The following is a 17,150-nucleotide window of genomic DNA, read 5'->3' as shown; positions in this document are numbered from 1 at the left end:
ATATATATATCCACAACACCTGGGATGCATATATATATACACAATATGCTGTAAGTGCAGCTAACTCACTGACTGTCCTGCCTAATCTAGCGAACTCAAATGAAATGACACTGTCTCTCTCTCTCTCTCACTCTCTCTCTCTCTCTCTCTCTCTAAGCACGCTGGAACACACTACACAGGGCCGCCGTGCAGGCGGCCTTATATAGTGTGGGGCGTGTTCTAAACCCCCTGAGCCATAATTGGCCAAAGCCACCCTGGCTTTGGCCAATTACAGCTCTCTCTACTGACGGCGCTGTGATTGGCCAAGCATGCGGGTCATAGTGCATGCTTGGCCTATCATCAGCCAGCAATGCACTGCGATGCCGCAGTGAATTATGGGCCGTGACGCGCCACACGAATTTGGCGCGAACGGCCCATATCGTTCGCAATTCATCGAACGATTGAACAGCCGATGTTCGAGTCGAACATGGGTTCGACTCGAACGCGAAGCTCATCCCTAGTTTATACATTCAATCTGGTGTGAAAGGGGGAAAAGGTTGTTTTGGAAAGGTTGAGGCAAAAAACAGAGGACCGATTCTAAACAGTGGCTCCTACTTGGATGGCGCTACATAACCCTAACCTATCTTTCACAACCACCAGACTGCAATAGTAACTTTTGCACCTCTAAATTCATTTTCTCCACTGGCTATGTGAGTTTTTACTCCACAGCAGTTCACTGTCACTCGTTTTCTATGCACAGCAGACCTCTCATGACTGCTAGCACTCTGCCTGTTCCACTAGAGCTGTGACTTAAAGAAGCATTTGGCATGTTTGAAGAACATGCTGACAGCAGTTGCTTTTCATAAGCATTGGGAATTCCTGATCATTCTTCTATTGCTTTTTCCATTCACAGTCTCAGCAAGGGGTCTCTGGCAGACCATGAAATAAAGCTGCACGTGCTCTGATGGTTTCCAGAGTAAATCCTCATCTGCACTTTGCCTAGCATTCTGACTATGCTCGCTTTCCCCTCTGTGACTCCTTGGACATTGTTCTTTCTTCACACATGACGGGGAAGTTTAAGAAATAAAATATATGCCTTTGTGACCCTGTCAAGTGCTTTAACTTTCTGTTCTCTATTGAGCCTGTAAACCATTAAACTCCAACTTACTGCAAACTCCTCCAGGAGCACTGGAGTTAAACTGTTAGAAGGGAAATGCAAAATCCATTCAAAGACTGTGTGAGCAAACAAATTTTCTAGAACCTGGTCTATAGGCTGACCTCCCCACCCACTTCCTCCATAATAAGCTTCTGTCTCTGTGTTAAAACAAAAGCCCAGGTGTGCTGCGAGATTCAGATTAGCGTCTCCTGACCTTTCTCCCCTCATTTTTCATAAGTGGCTAATAGGCCTTCTTGTCAACGTGTTTAGTTTGCATTCAAGCTGAGTGGATTTTCAATTAATAAGGCATCAAGGCGTCTATTGGGGAGGTCACAAGGCTGCATATTTGTCTAGGTGGGAGACATAATAATTGGCCTCTGTCACATTCTTGACACAGACAAGTGAAAAATCATTCTGCAAAAAGGCTCTTATTTACGCCAAAGTGTGAAATAGGAGGAAACGCTCCATTTTACACCAACTCAGTTTTTTATTCACTCTGACAATTTTATATGTCATCAGGAAGGGTAGATTTGTATAGCTTATTGAAAAAAATGTAAATGACATGTACTCAAGAAACGACATTTGCAGACTTGCTAAAAAATGCAGCACTTATTGTTTCCAATATATCCCATTTATGGCTTGAACAAATAGCTTAAATCGTACAAAAAAGTAAATAGCTATGCAGTTTTTCAAAGTAGCACTGACAAAATAATTACATTTAATATATTTTTACTGGGTTTGCAGAAGGGTTAGAACCTATTAGGTTTTTTATCGCTGTCTCTGTTCTCGCTAGGGAGAATTCAACTCTTTTCCTGTCCTGGAGTCACAACAAGTGGCAGTTGTCACCAGAACCAGTATTCCCATGGAAAGATTTCTCCTCTAGTCCTGTTCTGGTGACAACTGTAAAGTTTTTGATTTTTTTTTCATCAAGTTTGCACCAAGGACAACAGTGCCCTGGGCATAAAGTCAAATAGTGAATAAAAGCCTGACAGAAGTTTTAACTTTTTTTATGCTAAACTAAAAAAAATGTTTTGCTAAAGTTCTATTTTTAGTCCACAACATAATATTGGCTCTCTATGTTTGCTTACTAGTTTCTAGCTGTTACTTGAATATGGAATATTAAAAATTATAGGACTGCAGTAACTATTTCTGAATATACTAGTACAGGACAAAGGTTTAATGATGTCATTCAGCTTAATATACTGTAGCCAAGATAAAATATGGTAGAGACATAGGACAAAACCTGTTTCGGCTCCTATAGTTGTATACTTGTGAGATTCAGCAATCATGCTTTAGTACACTAATGCACATTAAATCAATTATATCTGAATACTGTAGCTTTAATGATTACATAAAAACATGAAAAATCAACAAATTTCATCTCTTCTATTTATATAAAGTTTTTTAATTCTGTTGCATAAAAAAGAAAGCATACAAATATTCTGCCTGACAGCACTGTTCTTTGTAGAGGGGCAGGTCTGTATTAAAACTGACTCACTGTAATTAATTTAAGCTGTAATTCAGCTATGGCAGTCTTTCCATACTCACATTGTTCTAGCTTGGACCAATATATGATGATGAAAGGTAGTTGTACCTCCCCCCCAAAACAAATTTGGGACTTTAAATTGGCAAAGACACTGAAAATTGATTAAAAGATCTGAATTTATTGTACAAATAACATGTAGATTCTATAAAAAAATCATCTAAACATGATTGCGAAAACAGACATTGACAAAGACATGATTACCATAAAAATAAAAACACAAAGATATATTACTGTATCTTGTCATAAATTGTATGATACATATATAGAGTAAATATCACTCCATTGTCCGGTAGTATTTTCCGGTGTCCGACATCCGGGATAAGTGCTAGCGGTACCGGACACCGAAAAGTACTACCGAACAATGGAGTTTTTTTTTCCAGCAAGAATTCATCTATGTGGTCTTTTATTAAACTCTCCAGTATCTTCCCAACTATAGAAGTTAAACACACTGGAGTTAGGACAATAATTCTAGAGCCATTATTCAGGGTTAACTTTAAATTGATGACCTGTAAGGGCTTTTAAAGCATCTCATAAGGACAGTTTTGGGTGTCGTAATTTTTTGCTGTTTCATGGACATGCACAGTTTTTAGTATTACCATATTTGGTATTTATTTACTCAAAGCAACCCCATATCTTATAGGTTACCAAAAACATGGGATATAAATTGTGTTTGGGTACGCTAAAAATAATTTGAGTGTATTTTTTACTGAAAATATAGATTTATTATTCGTTAGCAAAAATAGCCAGAGAAATTGAAATGGGTACTGTTTTATTTAAGGCCCCTTTCAGACAGGGCGGACTCTGTCAAGTGGATCCACCTGCTCAGCAAGGGATCTGTCCATTGATCCCTGCTGAGCAGGCAGATGACAGGTCTGTGTCCGCTCTGCATATACGGACACAGCCTGCTGTTCTCTATGGGATGCTTAGATGGAAATGGACCGCCTGTCTGTTTCCATCCGACTTTCATCCCCATGTGTCTGTTTTTAGTGAACCGGATTAGAAGGGATGCCGGCGGGTGTCAGCGGAATATTAATCCCAAAGGGAAATTGTTGCTAATGGGTGGTCCGATCGGGTTCACCTGAAAAACGGGCAGGCGGACCCGATCAGTCAGCTGGTGAAAGGGGCCTAACAGTGTCTTTTCTTTCAAAAAATATGCAATGTTTTGGGATTTGTGGTGTGTTTTCATGTAAGCAAATCTGCATTTTAGTATGTAAATGCAAAATGAAAAAAATGTCCTTGACTGTGAAAGAAGTAAGAAAATGTATAGTGATTTAGTACATAATTCCCTGTGTTACGCACTATGGAGAACACATACAGTAAAAAAAAAAAAAAAAAAAAAAAAAAAAGCTCAGTCCAAAGTTTCAGCTGTGATGTGTGTAAAAATACAGCTATAAAATATAACAGCCTAAAATCTATAAATTGTAATAAAACAATATAAAATGGACCCAAAACCATAGTCCCTCTTTAAGTGAGAGCAACAAAGTCCCAGCTTTATACTGAACCTTCCAGCTCTAATTCTGTTTTCTCATTGGTCTGGCCCATTGTGGTAAATTTTGGAATCAGTGTTCATGGTCCACACAAATTATCCATGAAATTTATTAAATTTAATTATTTCTTTCCTTTCAAAAAACATTTAGCAAACTAAGTTATAATGTGAATAGAGAACACTTCAAATGTTGGTAGTGTATATGTCATTAAAACCATAGGCATGCACAGGGGGTGTGCCAGGTGTGCCCGGGCACACCCTAATCACTATGTGTGGTATCAAGTCCCCCTACTGCCTGGCCCCCTCCCCCTTTGTTGGCCCCCCATTCCGCAGTGCTTCCGGCTCCCCGCCTCTCCTCTCTGCTGCGGGGGATGTTTTAGGATGGAGAGTGGGAGAAGGGGCTAGTAAATTTGTAATTTACCAGCCCCTTCCTTTTCTAAATGTAGACAGTGAACACACTCGCTCACTGTGTCCATTCATAACTGAAGCATAGTAAACTGTTAACTATATTTCAGTTTGTGAATAAACAAGAAGCCACTCAACAAAGAGCACTCCTATTCATTCACTGTCCCGTGCAGCTGAGGCTGCAGAGAAAGACATTTGTGTTTGAGCTTTGGGGTGCACAACCTAATGCAATAGGCTGCACACACCTATAATTAAAACCTATAACTGTTCCCTCTTTTTAATGGAGCAGATTATATTATCACAAAGTAATGTAAGTGATAGAGCTTTTCTTTTCAGTGTTAAAATGTGTGGTATGTTTTACTGTACTTTTATGAATTAAGGCCAACACAACAACACTTAAAAATGTAAGAGAAATTATAACCTATGATTCTTCCTCATCAAGTGTAGTTAGAAATTAGAAAACAGATTTGATCTTGTTGATTGGTGACAGACAGTGAGTGAGAGAAAAGTTTTCCATATACCTTCAATGCTGTGATTTGATACACAATTCAATATATAAGTATTTACAGTAGGTAACAAATGTAAGCAGCGATAAAATCCTTAACATCAAATGCTTTCAGAATGTTATAAATCATAAAAGTGTTGAAGAAAGGGAACAGTTTTCACACTTAATATATATTTATACACTGAACAGTAAAAAAGGAAAAAATAAACCTAAGAGGATACTAAGGTGGTCAATGACTGTCTGAAAGTAATCATCAGATCTTTAATCTTTGATAACCAATGACCATATCTCTAAGGAGGTGGGTGGTGTTGCTCCTTACAGTGTGGCAACCTGAGGCCACATGTTGGGGCTTCTATGGCTTTGAGGAAACTTATGCCGCGTACACACGAGCGGACTTTCTATCCTACTTGGTCCGGCACACTTTCCGACGGACTTTGTCCGCCAGGTGCGCCGGACTTTAAAACGAACGGACTTGCCCACACACGCCGGGATTTTCCGGCGGGCTAAGTCCGCCCGTCTTTCCGACGGACTTTCGCCGGAGTTCCGGAGGACTTTCAGAATGAACGGACTTGCCCACACACGGACAAGTCCGTTCATTTTGAACGTGACTCAGGTGCGACGGGACTAGAAAAGGATGTCAATCTTGCCGCTTTTATCGGCTAGATTGACACCTTGCGAGCCCCGTCGCGGGGCATACCAGGCCCTTAGGTCTGGTATGGATTATAAAGGGGAACCCCGCTACGCCGAAAAAGCGGCGTGGGGTCCCCCCTAAAATCCATACCAGACCCCGATCCGAGCACGCAGCCTGGCCGGTCAGGAAAGGGGGTGGGGACGAGCGAGCGCCCCCCCCCCTCCTGAACCGTACCAGGCCGCATGCCCTCAACATGGGGGGTGGGTGCTTTGGGGGAGGGGGGCGCCCTGCGCCCCCCCCCCAAAGCACCTTGTCCCCATGTTGATGAGGACAAGGGCCTCTTCCCGACAACCCTGGCCGTTGGTTGTCGGGGTCTGCGGGCGGGGGCTTATCGGAATCTGGGAGCCCCCTTTAATAAGGGGGCCCCCAGATCCCGGCCCCCCACCCTATGTAAATGAGTATGGGGTACATGGTACCCCTACCCATTTACCTAGGAAAAAAGTGTAAGTAATAAAACACACCACACAGGTTTTTAAAATATTTTATTAAACAGCTCCGGGGGGGGGTCTTCTTCCGGCTTCGGGGGTCCCTCCGCTTCATCTTCTCCCGGCGTCCGGTTGGTTCTTCTCCGCTCTCCGGCCTCTTCTCCCGGTGTCGCAGGTCTTCGGCCGGCCCCTCCGCTCTCTTCATGTAGCTCTATTGCGAGCGGAGGTCCGGACTTCTGGGCTTCTTGGCTTCTTGGCTTCTTGGCTTCTTGGCTTCTCTTCTCTTCTCTTCCCCCAGATGTTGACACGACGCTCTCTCCGGCTGGACTGGTCTCTGAGGGCTGCGTTGTGACTTATATAGGCGGAGACCCCGCCCCCATATGATGTCACAGTCCCTGGGCATGCTGGGACTGTGACGTTTTAGGGGGCGTGGTCGGGGGCGTGGTCGACCACGCCCCCTAAAACGTCACAGTCCCAGCATGCCCAGGGACTGTGACATCATATGGGGGCGGGGTCTCCGCCTATATAAGTCACAACGCAGCCCTCAGAAACCAGTCCAGCCGGAGAGAGCGTCGTGTCAACATCTGGGGGAAGAGAAGAGAAGAGAAGAGAAGCCAAGCCAAGCCAAGAAGCCAAGAAGCCAAGAAGCCCAGAAGTCCGGACCTCCGCTCGCAATAGAGCTACATGAAGAGAGCGGAGGGGCCGGCCGAAGACCTGCGACACCGGGAGAAGAGGCCGGAGAGCGGAGAAGAACCAACCGGACGCCGGGAGAAGATGAAGCGGAGGGACCCCCGAAGCCGGAAGAAGACCCCCGAAGCCGGAGGAAGATCCCCCCCCGGAGCTGTTTAATAAAATATTTTAAAAACCTGTGTGGTGTGTTTTATTACTTACACTTTTTTCCTAGGTAAATGGGTAGGGGTACCATGTACCCCATACTCATTTACATAGGGTGGGGGGCCGGGATCTGGGGGCCCCCTTATTAAAGGGGGCTCCCAGATTCCGATAAGCCCCCGCCCGCAGACCCCGACAACCAACGGCCAGGGTTGTCGGGAAGAGGCCCTTGTCCTCATCAACATGGGGACAAGGTGCTTTGGGGGGGGGGCGCAGGGCGCCCCCCTCCCCCAAAGCACCCACCCCCCATGTTGAGGGCATGCGGCCTGGTACGGTTCAGGAGGGGGGGGGGCGCTCGCTCGTCCCCACCCCCTTTCCTGACCGGCCAGGCTGCGTGCTCGGATCGGGGTCTGGTATGGATTTTAGGGGGACCCCACGCCGTTTTTTCGGCGTAGCGGGGTTCCCCTTTATAATCCATACCAGACCTAAGGGCCTGGTATGCCCCGCGCTCGCCGCAATAGGAAGATTTGTTTTTCCTATTGCAGCGAGCGCGAGATGCAATACCATCCCCTCGTGTCGTATTTGGTCTGTCGGACCAGCCTACACACGAGCGGGCTTTCCGTCGGACCAGCACACACACGAGCGGACTTTCCGCCCGAAACTGAGTCCGACGGAAAGATTTCAAACATGTTTGAAATCTAGGTCCGGCGGGCTTTTGGGAAGAAGTCCGCCGGAAAAGTCCGCCGCCGCCCACACACGGGCGGATTGTCCGGCACACTCTGGTCCGCCGGACCAAGTATGCCGGAAAGTCCGCTCGTGTGTACGCGGCATTAGACTTGAATGTGTATTGGCCATGGTACAATGGTTATTTCAAGTCAACTGAATTGGTCAGTATCCAAAATGAAGTGTGTGTGCTGTGCAAAGCCATGGCAGAAAACCAATTTGTAGATGGACAAAAAATGCAGTTTTCCAGTGATATTATTCTGTGAACACAGATTTCTGACTGCCTCCAAGACTGTAAAACTGGTCATATGTATATTGAAATTTGTCTGGTTTAGCAGGGACCAGCTTAATTTCAATCCATGTATGGCCACTGTGGTTGAACAGAAATTAATCTATGGATCAATCTCTGTTCGACCATCTGGTTAGAAAATTTCTGCCCAATTTGTGTATTCCGACAGCAAGGAAGTCTCCCTGCTGTCACGATACAAAAACACATTGGGGAGCATTCCGTTATCCACCTCAAATGTGTGGATGGGGGAATCAGGTCCGTTTTTTTTCTTTCAACTCGCTGGCTGAACAAAAAAAACATATCCATATTATATGTGTAGAAAAATGTATTTGACTGTCACAGTCACCTACAAGTTTATGTGCAAGCTGTTTGTGAGAACCATCACATTTTCTAAGCAGTGTACCTTGTAGCTAAGACTATTGTCTGGAAGACACAGACAGAAGCACAATATTCAGTCACCAGGCAAGGGGCTTGTAATGCTAGGCAACTGTTGGCAGCAATGGCAGATAATCAGGTTCTTTTCTCTAATACACCAAGGAAAGTCCAAGACTGGCTCAATTTTCACCAGTGATGAGTAATGATTTCTTCATTTCTGTTATTTACTTTTTTTGTACATAGTTATCTTCCGCAGAGGAGTATTGCTGTTGACTAATGTCTAGCAGGCCACAGGATCATAATAATAGGTTATTACATTACATATTATTATTATTACTTGTGCCTGATATTATTAAGTGTCTTCTAAAAGCTTGGCACGTCTCCAAGATTCTAAAAATGAGCTTATTCAGTACAATGACTGGGTCCTATATTTTCATCTGGCTGTGCCAAAAAGCGTGTCTGCTAATCCTGACTCCTCTACATTATTGCAGAGCTGAGGAGATGCAATTGATCTCCTGTTATGGGATCCAGTTCTCAGAAAACAAAACCTTAATAGTATAAGTACAGCCAAACTTTTTTTTTTTTAGTTTTGGATTGAGTAGGGAGGAATTAAAACCCCTGCCAGGTTATTGTTTTGATGATAGAGAAATTGGACAGTTTTAGGAACGCAATATGAAAATGAGGTGTGAATCTCTCCAATGAAAACAATACATCGAAAAGGGTCATTGTATGCATATGAATATATATATATTAGCAATTTTGTTACAAATGTAGGAATTTATTTACCATTTGGGAGTGAATGGATTACTGTGTTTCAATAAAACTTCAAGACTATGAAGTCTCGTTCTTTACATTTTTTAAGTTGCTCTTCATAAACCTAAAACCACCGTAAGCCATTATAATTTTGCCTTCCCCAGTAACTGAATTTTGCTTATAAGTTACATATTGCCAAAAAGTTAATAAAGCTGAAGCCCCAAACACGCCCACACTGCAAGTGTTAATGGCTGCTTTTACCTAGGAGGTAATGAATAAAAATCAATACTTACCTCATTCCTTGTACCCACAGGCTTCCTCCTGGTTGTGGCCTCTCCAATGTCATAATGTACATATAAGGATCAGCGATCCTTCATTATACATTGATGGTCCTCCCACATACTGGGAAAACCAGAGAGTGGAGGAGTGCTGCTAGGGGATCAATAACTAAGATAATTATTGCTGAATATGCCTTTCCCCCTAGACCAGGGATCTCCAAATGATGGCCCTCCAGCTGTTGCAGAACTACACGTCCCATGAGGTGTTGTAAAACTCTGACATTCACAGACACGACTAGGCATGATGGAAATTGTAGTTCCTGAACAACTGGAGGACCATAGTTTAGAGACCCCTGTACAAGCAATTATCCCCTCTTAGTGGTTGAGTGGCACTGTTATGTGACTCTTTACAGCTGGCCAGAGTCCAGTTTTAATTTTATTATGTTCAGATGATATCTAATCTTGATTTTGACTGTTTACTTTGGATCCCCCATATGCTGTCATTCAGGACAGTGCATTATCATGATTATTGGTATTGGATAAGTGCTAAGCATACCTTGACCTGCCTCAATAAGAAAAATCAGAAGGTAACAATGTATTTTTAGATCTTAACCACTTGCCAACCAGCCGCCGTCATTATACTGCGGCAGGTCGGCACGATCCCGCGAGCCATCACAGCTATACGTTGGCTCCTTTAAGCAAGATAGCAGGCGCGCGCACGTGCTCGCTGCACTCAGGGGGTGCCAATGCTCATGATGACCGCCAACTACGAGCGATCGTGGGTACGAGAGGCAGAATAGGGACGTGTGTGTAAACACACAAATCCCTGTTCTGTTCTGAGAGGAGATGCAGATCGTGAGTTCCTAATAGCTAGGAACCACGATCTGTCATCTCCTATAGTCAGTCCCCTCCCCCTACAGTTAGAACACACAATCAGGAACACAGTTAACCCCTTGATCGCCCCCTAGTGGTAATCCCTTCCCTGCCAGTGACATTTATACGGTAATCAGTGCATTTTTATAGCACTGATCGTTGTATAATTGTCAATCGTCCCAAAAATGTGTCAAAAGTGTTTGATATGTCCACCATAATGTCGCAGTCACGATTTAAAAAAAAAAAATCGCAGATCGCCGCCATTAGTATTAAAAAAATAATAATAAAAATGCCATAAATCTGTCCCCTATTTTGTAGATAACTTTTGCGCAAACCAATCAATATACGCTTATTGCGATTTTTATTACCAAAAATATGTAGAAGAATACATATCGGCCTAAACCGAGAAAAAAAATTGCTTTTTAAAAAATAAAAATGGGGATATTTAATATAGCAAAAAGTACAAAATATTATACAGGAAAGACACATATGGGAGAGATGAAAGAGCTGCACACCCCGAGAACGGATAATATGGAAAAGTTTCCCCAGTGGGGCTTTAAAACAGCAATATAACAGGGTCAAAAAAAAGTTTTTAATTGATATTTAGAGAGTTGTTTATTTGAAAAATGTCCAATGTCATGGTATAGTTAAATACAATATAAAATCTGGTCCAATAATACAATACATGTTCCACAATGCAATAAACAAACACAATTGTGCACATCGTTACATTACATAATGCTAATTACTTTTTCAAATAAACAACTCTCTAAATATCAATTAAAAAAATGTTTTTGACTCTGTTATTCTGCTGTTAAAGCTCCACTGGGGAAACTTTTCCCTATTATCCATTCTAGGGGTGTGTAGCTCTTTCATCTCTCCCATATGTGTCTTTCCTATATTTTATTCTATTTTGGGTGGTTAAACACCCCTTCCCCCCCATGACACATCAGAGATAAGACATGAGCTGTGTGTTCTTACGCCATCTTCTCAACTCTTGCATTTGCCAATTTTTTACTCTTGATAATTTTCTGAGGTTGCTTAATGGGCGAACCTCACATTGAGGTGAGGCACCCATTCTTTTTGGGGGATCAGATTGAGATCCTATCTTTTCCCTCCCCATGCATCAGGAGAAATCTAATATAGACTCCTGTACTGCATGATGTTCAAATATCTAAAAGGGTATTTGTTCTGAAATTTATATGCAAGAAGTTCGGTCATGGAACCAACACACAGCTCTTGTGCAAAACAAAGAATATAAATAGTTCTTTTTTGGTATACTTTATGACTCAATGAATTAAACCACTAAATGTCCAATTGGCATGATTTATGTCATCAAGCTATTTGATTCAGGGCCGTTCTGAATCTTGGTGGGTTTTGGCTGTACTAAAATAAAAAACCAAGCGCTGAGATGGATACAATTTGATAAATGAGTGAGAAATAAAAACTAAAAAAGTGGACCAATCAGATAAAATTAAGCTGCTATCAATAAAAGGTCATCAAAAATCCCACAAAATATGCATAAAAATATATATAAAATTGATGCGCTCTAATCACTGGTTAGTCAGCATAAATAATGTGTCAGATGTGCAAAAGTATTGCAATACGTGCAAAAGCCTGTGATAAAATAAATAAATAATCCTGGTGCTAATGTGAACAAATCTTCCACAGTGCTCTATAATATTATAAAAACACCTATGCCACTCTTGTTGAATAAATAACTATAATCAAAAAAGTGGAATATAACAAAATCCTGGCGCAAACCGCCACAAAATTATATAGACTTGTGAGAAAAACAAAAATAACAGGTCTGTGTTACAAATGAATTCAAATAAAAAACACTCTGGTGTGTGTTTCCAATATATGCAATCTTGGGGAGAAAGTGTTTATGGTGATGGTGAATTGCTCCGGGATCTACATGCACTTGTAGTTAATTCTTTACAAGCTAAATTGATTGATTAGAGTGTTAGATCGTAGTTCATGCTTTTTTTACCATCCTGCTTCAGCCAAAATCATGTTGATGTTTTGTTAATCATAAGGTTCTCAACACGGACGGTTTATGAAAGACAAGCAGAGACATTCATCATTGCGTGGTGAACTATGCAAGAGGACACAAGCAAAAACCACTAAGAGATAAACTCACATGGGTTTTGGCTGTACCTGTCCCCCCCCCCCCCCCTGTGGGGGTGAAGTTCGGCCCCCTGCGGCTTCCCGGCAGGGTGGGGGTATTTGGAATGGTCCTCATGCCCCTTTCTTGCTCTAATCAGCGGCTGAGTGGCGATCCTTGACCGCCGAAGTGAGCTCCACCTTGCCGGCGGCATCCTTTGTTCATCTCCGGACTGTTTGTGACGAAGTGCGCGTGTGCGAGGCTTCGACGTGCGCACGGTGTCATGATGTCACGCGCTTTGCGGCGGAGATGGCGACAGCGGTCGGGGCTTCCTAGCCTTCCGGGATGCAGAGGAAGCCACATGTGGGCCACTCATCTAGCGGCCCTCACTCCATATCTCTGGGGGGGAAGAGACTGGCGCCTGCATACGATCATCCCATTTGTCACACCCATAGGTATATAAAAGACTGGATGCTTGAGAATCAATTTATGATTCCATGCAGATCAGGATGGACGGCACTGCATCCACCCTCTCTCGACATCAGAGTCCCCACCTTTCTTGCCTAACTGCAGTCAGGTCCTCCTCAATAACAAACAAGCCCTATAAGCCTAAACAACCTACAAGTCTATACAAACTACACTACTGTATAAGGTAAACTACACCACTAGACACATATTTTCACACATATGGTTTTTATTTATTTTTTAGCTGCTGTTGCTTTTTTCACATCACGCCAGCATTTAGTTGGCAGACACTAGGCACTTTATGAATTGTCTTAATATTTTTAATCACTTAATGAATTATTTAATTTATAATATTATTCAGCATACAGTGCACGCTTTGACTGTACTAATTCTCAGTCTTTTACACACACACATTGCACTTTTTCGTAATAACTGTACTAAATAAGATTCACATACATTGCTATTCAATATTACCGTTAATGGATTACAAACACACTTCCTACATTACTATATCACCATATTGTTTAATTATTATTTAATATTGGTTAGTCCTCTCTATGGGACGTAAATGATACCGTGATGAATTTATACATCTACAGCCCATATTTACCGTCAGTCTTTGTGTATATATATATATATATATATATATATATATATATATATATATATATATATATATATATATATATATATATATACACATTTAGAAACATTTATGCCCTGTACACACGATCGGACATTGATCGGACATTCCGACAACAAAATCCATGGATTTTTTCCGATGGATGTTGGCTCAAACTTTTCTTGCATACACACGGCGGCACAAAGTTGTCGGAAAATCCAATAGTTCTGAACGTGGTGACATAAAACACGTACGTTGGGACTATAAACGGGGCAGTAGCCAATAGCTTTCATCTCTTAATTTATTCTGAGCATGCGTGGCATTTTGTGCATCGGATTTGTGTACACACAATCGGAATTTAACCAATCGGATTTTGTTGTCGGAAAATGTTATAGCCTGCTCTCAAACTTTGTGTGTTGGAAATTCCGACCGAAAAAGTCCGATGGAGCCCACACACGATCGGAATTTCTGACAACACAAACCGATCGCACTCTTTCCGTCGGAAAATCCGACCGTGTGTACAGGGCATTATAGTAAAAATGATACTCTGGCGGATATGCTACGAGTTAACGCATTCAATTTTTCCTAATTAACAAATGCCTATCATTGGGTATTCGTTGCAGGCGTGAGCTCCTCCGTCCCTCAGAGGGCGCTTACAGTGTGGCTCCTTGCAAGCCCCTCGGAGTGGGCTCTTCTCTCCTGGGGAGATGGGGGCGGCCTCTAAGCCCTCCGGATTCTTCAACGGCTCCTACCATTTCTGGTAATAAGAACACTCATTCCACTCTTGAGTGGTAAATATACCACTATGGATTATTTAATGTGATGTATGACAACATGCTTCTTTAATTCTGAATATATGTAATATTTTTTAGAGCCAATTGTCCCCCTGAAGAGACCGTACATAGGTCGAAACGCATCGGGACTCGCACACCATATAGCTTTATGTAATGTAACGATGTGCACAATTCTGTTTGTTTATTGCATTGTGGAACATGTATTGTATTGTATTATTGGACCAGATTTTATATTGTATATATTGTATTCAAATATACCATTATATTGGACATTTTTCAAATAAACAACTCTAAATATCAATTACATTTTTTTTGACCCTGTTATATTGCTGTTTTAAAGCCCCACTGGAGAAACTTTTCCATATTAAAGTACAAAATATTGTGTTTTTCTCAAAATTGCCACTGTTTTTTTTTTTGTTTATAGCGCAAAATTTTGTTTGGGGACAGTGTCTCACGACCACGCAATTGTCAGTTAAAGCGACGCAGTGCCGTATCGCAAAAAGTGCTCTGGTCATTGAGCAGCCAAATCTTCTGAGGCTAAAGTGGTTAAACTGGAGCAAACAAGAAAATATATCTTTCTCACAATACTAACAATATTCTTTTATACAATGATTCATTGTAAGTCTGTAGGTTGGAATGTGGGGTAATGAAGACCCATAGCGGAATTACTAATGCAAAGGTTTACCGTACTAGATTATGTTTGTCCTATCAGAAAACAATCACACAATATGGAATACAAAATGAAAGTATTGATTTACCATTGTTTACCATTGTTCATTTACCTATTGATGTTGTTGGTGCAATTAAAGTGGAAAAAAGCCTAACTATATCTGTTCTTAAAAATGTTCCCTGGTGGTCTGGTTATGGCCATGTAAAGACGTGTTCTTGTGGAGCTCCCGGTCTGTCCTGGCCCTTCCAGCCCTAATTTCAGCCAAAATCGTCAGCAATCACGGCATGTACTCTGCTGGGAAGTGGAGAGGGAAACAGAGGAAGAAACCGCTGCCTAAACCACAAGCAAACTGAGAAATTGAACGCTATTTTCCTGGACAGCAGGAAACATCCCCTGCTCCTAAGATGGCAGACACCACGAGGCCGGGCGGACATGTGAGTACACTACAGCACAAATCAGACGTCCCACATAGCCTCTCACTCCATGGAGGAAGACCTCGGCACAGCAGCGGTGTTTCGCCCTGACACACAGGACTCACTACACTGAGGGCACTGCTGCAGGCTCTGCCTACGAGAACCGACTTTGAGTCATTAGCAAACAGGCTAGAAACATCCCACAGACAGGTCATAGCAGTGGTATGCAATGACATTACCTCACTGTCAGAGAGAATGGGAGCAGGGGAGACCACAGTGTCAGCAATGGAGAAGAGACTGCAACAAGTGGAAGAAGCACAGGCCACACAAGCAGCGTCAATACTTGCCCAGCAACTACACCTGGAAGAAATTGAGGATCGCAGCAGAAGGAACAACCTGCAACTCCGGGGCTTACCTGAAGCCACTGGAACAGAAGACCTGGCAGGAACTACACTAGCCATATTCAGGAACATAGCAGGAGATAATTTCCCAGCTACCATGTCTTTTGACCAGATACACAGAGTGCTGGGGCCACGATCGTCAGACCCGAATCGCCCAAGGGATGTGATCTGCCGGGTCCATCAGTATGTACACAAAGAAATCATCACGCGGAAAGCATGGGTGAGAGACATTGAATTTGATGGAGCCGTCATTCAGATCCTGCCGGATCTCTTAAGAGCCACCCTGCAGTGAAGAGCACTGCTAAAGCCTGTTCTTGCAATCGCCCAACACGGCGGAATTACATACAGATGGGGCTTCCCCATAGCGGTGACATTCATGAAGCAATCACAGTTCTTCACCCTGCGATTACCATCAGAACTACCTGCACTGTTTGATTTCCTGGAAACAGATTCAGTAGAAGTTCCAGATTGGCTCCAAGTGATCCCACAATTCGGCCCCCGCTCAGGCTGGTCAAGTCAGAGAAGAACCCACTCGCCGAGACCACAGAGAAACCGGCACAGATTTCGCATCACATCGCCAGAGGAGACCAGGGAAACCTAGCAGCGGCGGCTGCAGCGGTGAGATTGTACATACCTGAATACTGCCACTAGTGCCTCATCCCCAGTACTCCTCTAGGTTAGACCCACCTGTTATGCCTCCCTGTTAGAGCCTCCTGACAACTCATCAGTTGAGGCCATATGGATGTAGGGAAAACTCCCTCCAGACAAAAAAATCACCATAACCCCTGCTCCATTAGTTTAAACCCGAGCCTAGGATTTGACACCTGAGGTAGGCTGTGGGACTGTAGGCTGTGGTTGGACGTTGGGGATTAGAGATAGAGATAGTTTCTGAGTTGGTTACCCATTTCTGCCCCCATGATTATACTTTTGCCTGATGCTGTGGACACTTGAAACTGGCCCCTGGGGTGGACACACAGCGGAGGCACCCCCACCGCATTGGCCTCCAATGACCCATAAGGGCACTCCTGAACTGGAACTCTATTTGTATCGCACTACAGTCTGACCAAATGCATCCAGAAACCAAAGATGGTCAGGAGAGACATGAACGGTGGAAAGCGGAGGGCTTGCAACCATGTCTGTGGAGGGGGACACTCACACATTATGAACAAGACAACCGGGTCCCACGATCCATGAGTCTGTACATAAATAGGAGGAAAACTTGAGACCCTAATGATCAGATATGGGTTTGCAGACATATCTACACTTAACAATTGTTTTGCTCCATACAGGTTGTCTCACTGCCATATGGGGGTCTGATCACTGTGGGGGACTAGGGCAAAGTGGACCATCAGATACACTCCAA

The sequence above is a fragment of the Aquarana catesbeiana genome, linkage group LG05, assembly GCF_042186555.1.
Source record: "Aquarana catesbeiana isolate 2022-GZ linkage group LG05, ASM4218655v1, whole genome shotgun sequence".
In the NCBI taxonomy this organism is placed as follows: domain Eukaryota; kingdom Metazoa; phylum Chordata; class Amphibia; order Anura; family Ranidae; genus Aquarana; species Aquarana catesbeiana.
The sequence above is the reverse complement of the archived record's forward strand: the minus strand, read 5'-3'. Positions refer to the sequence as shown.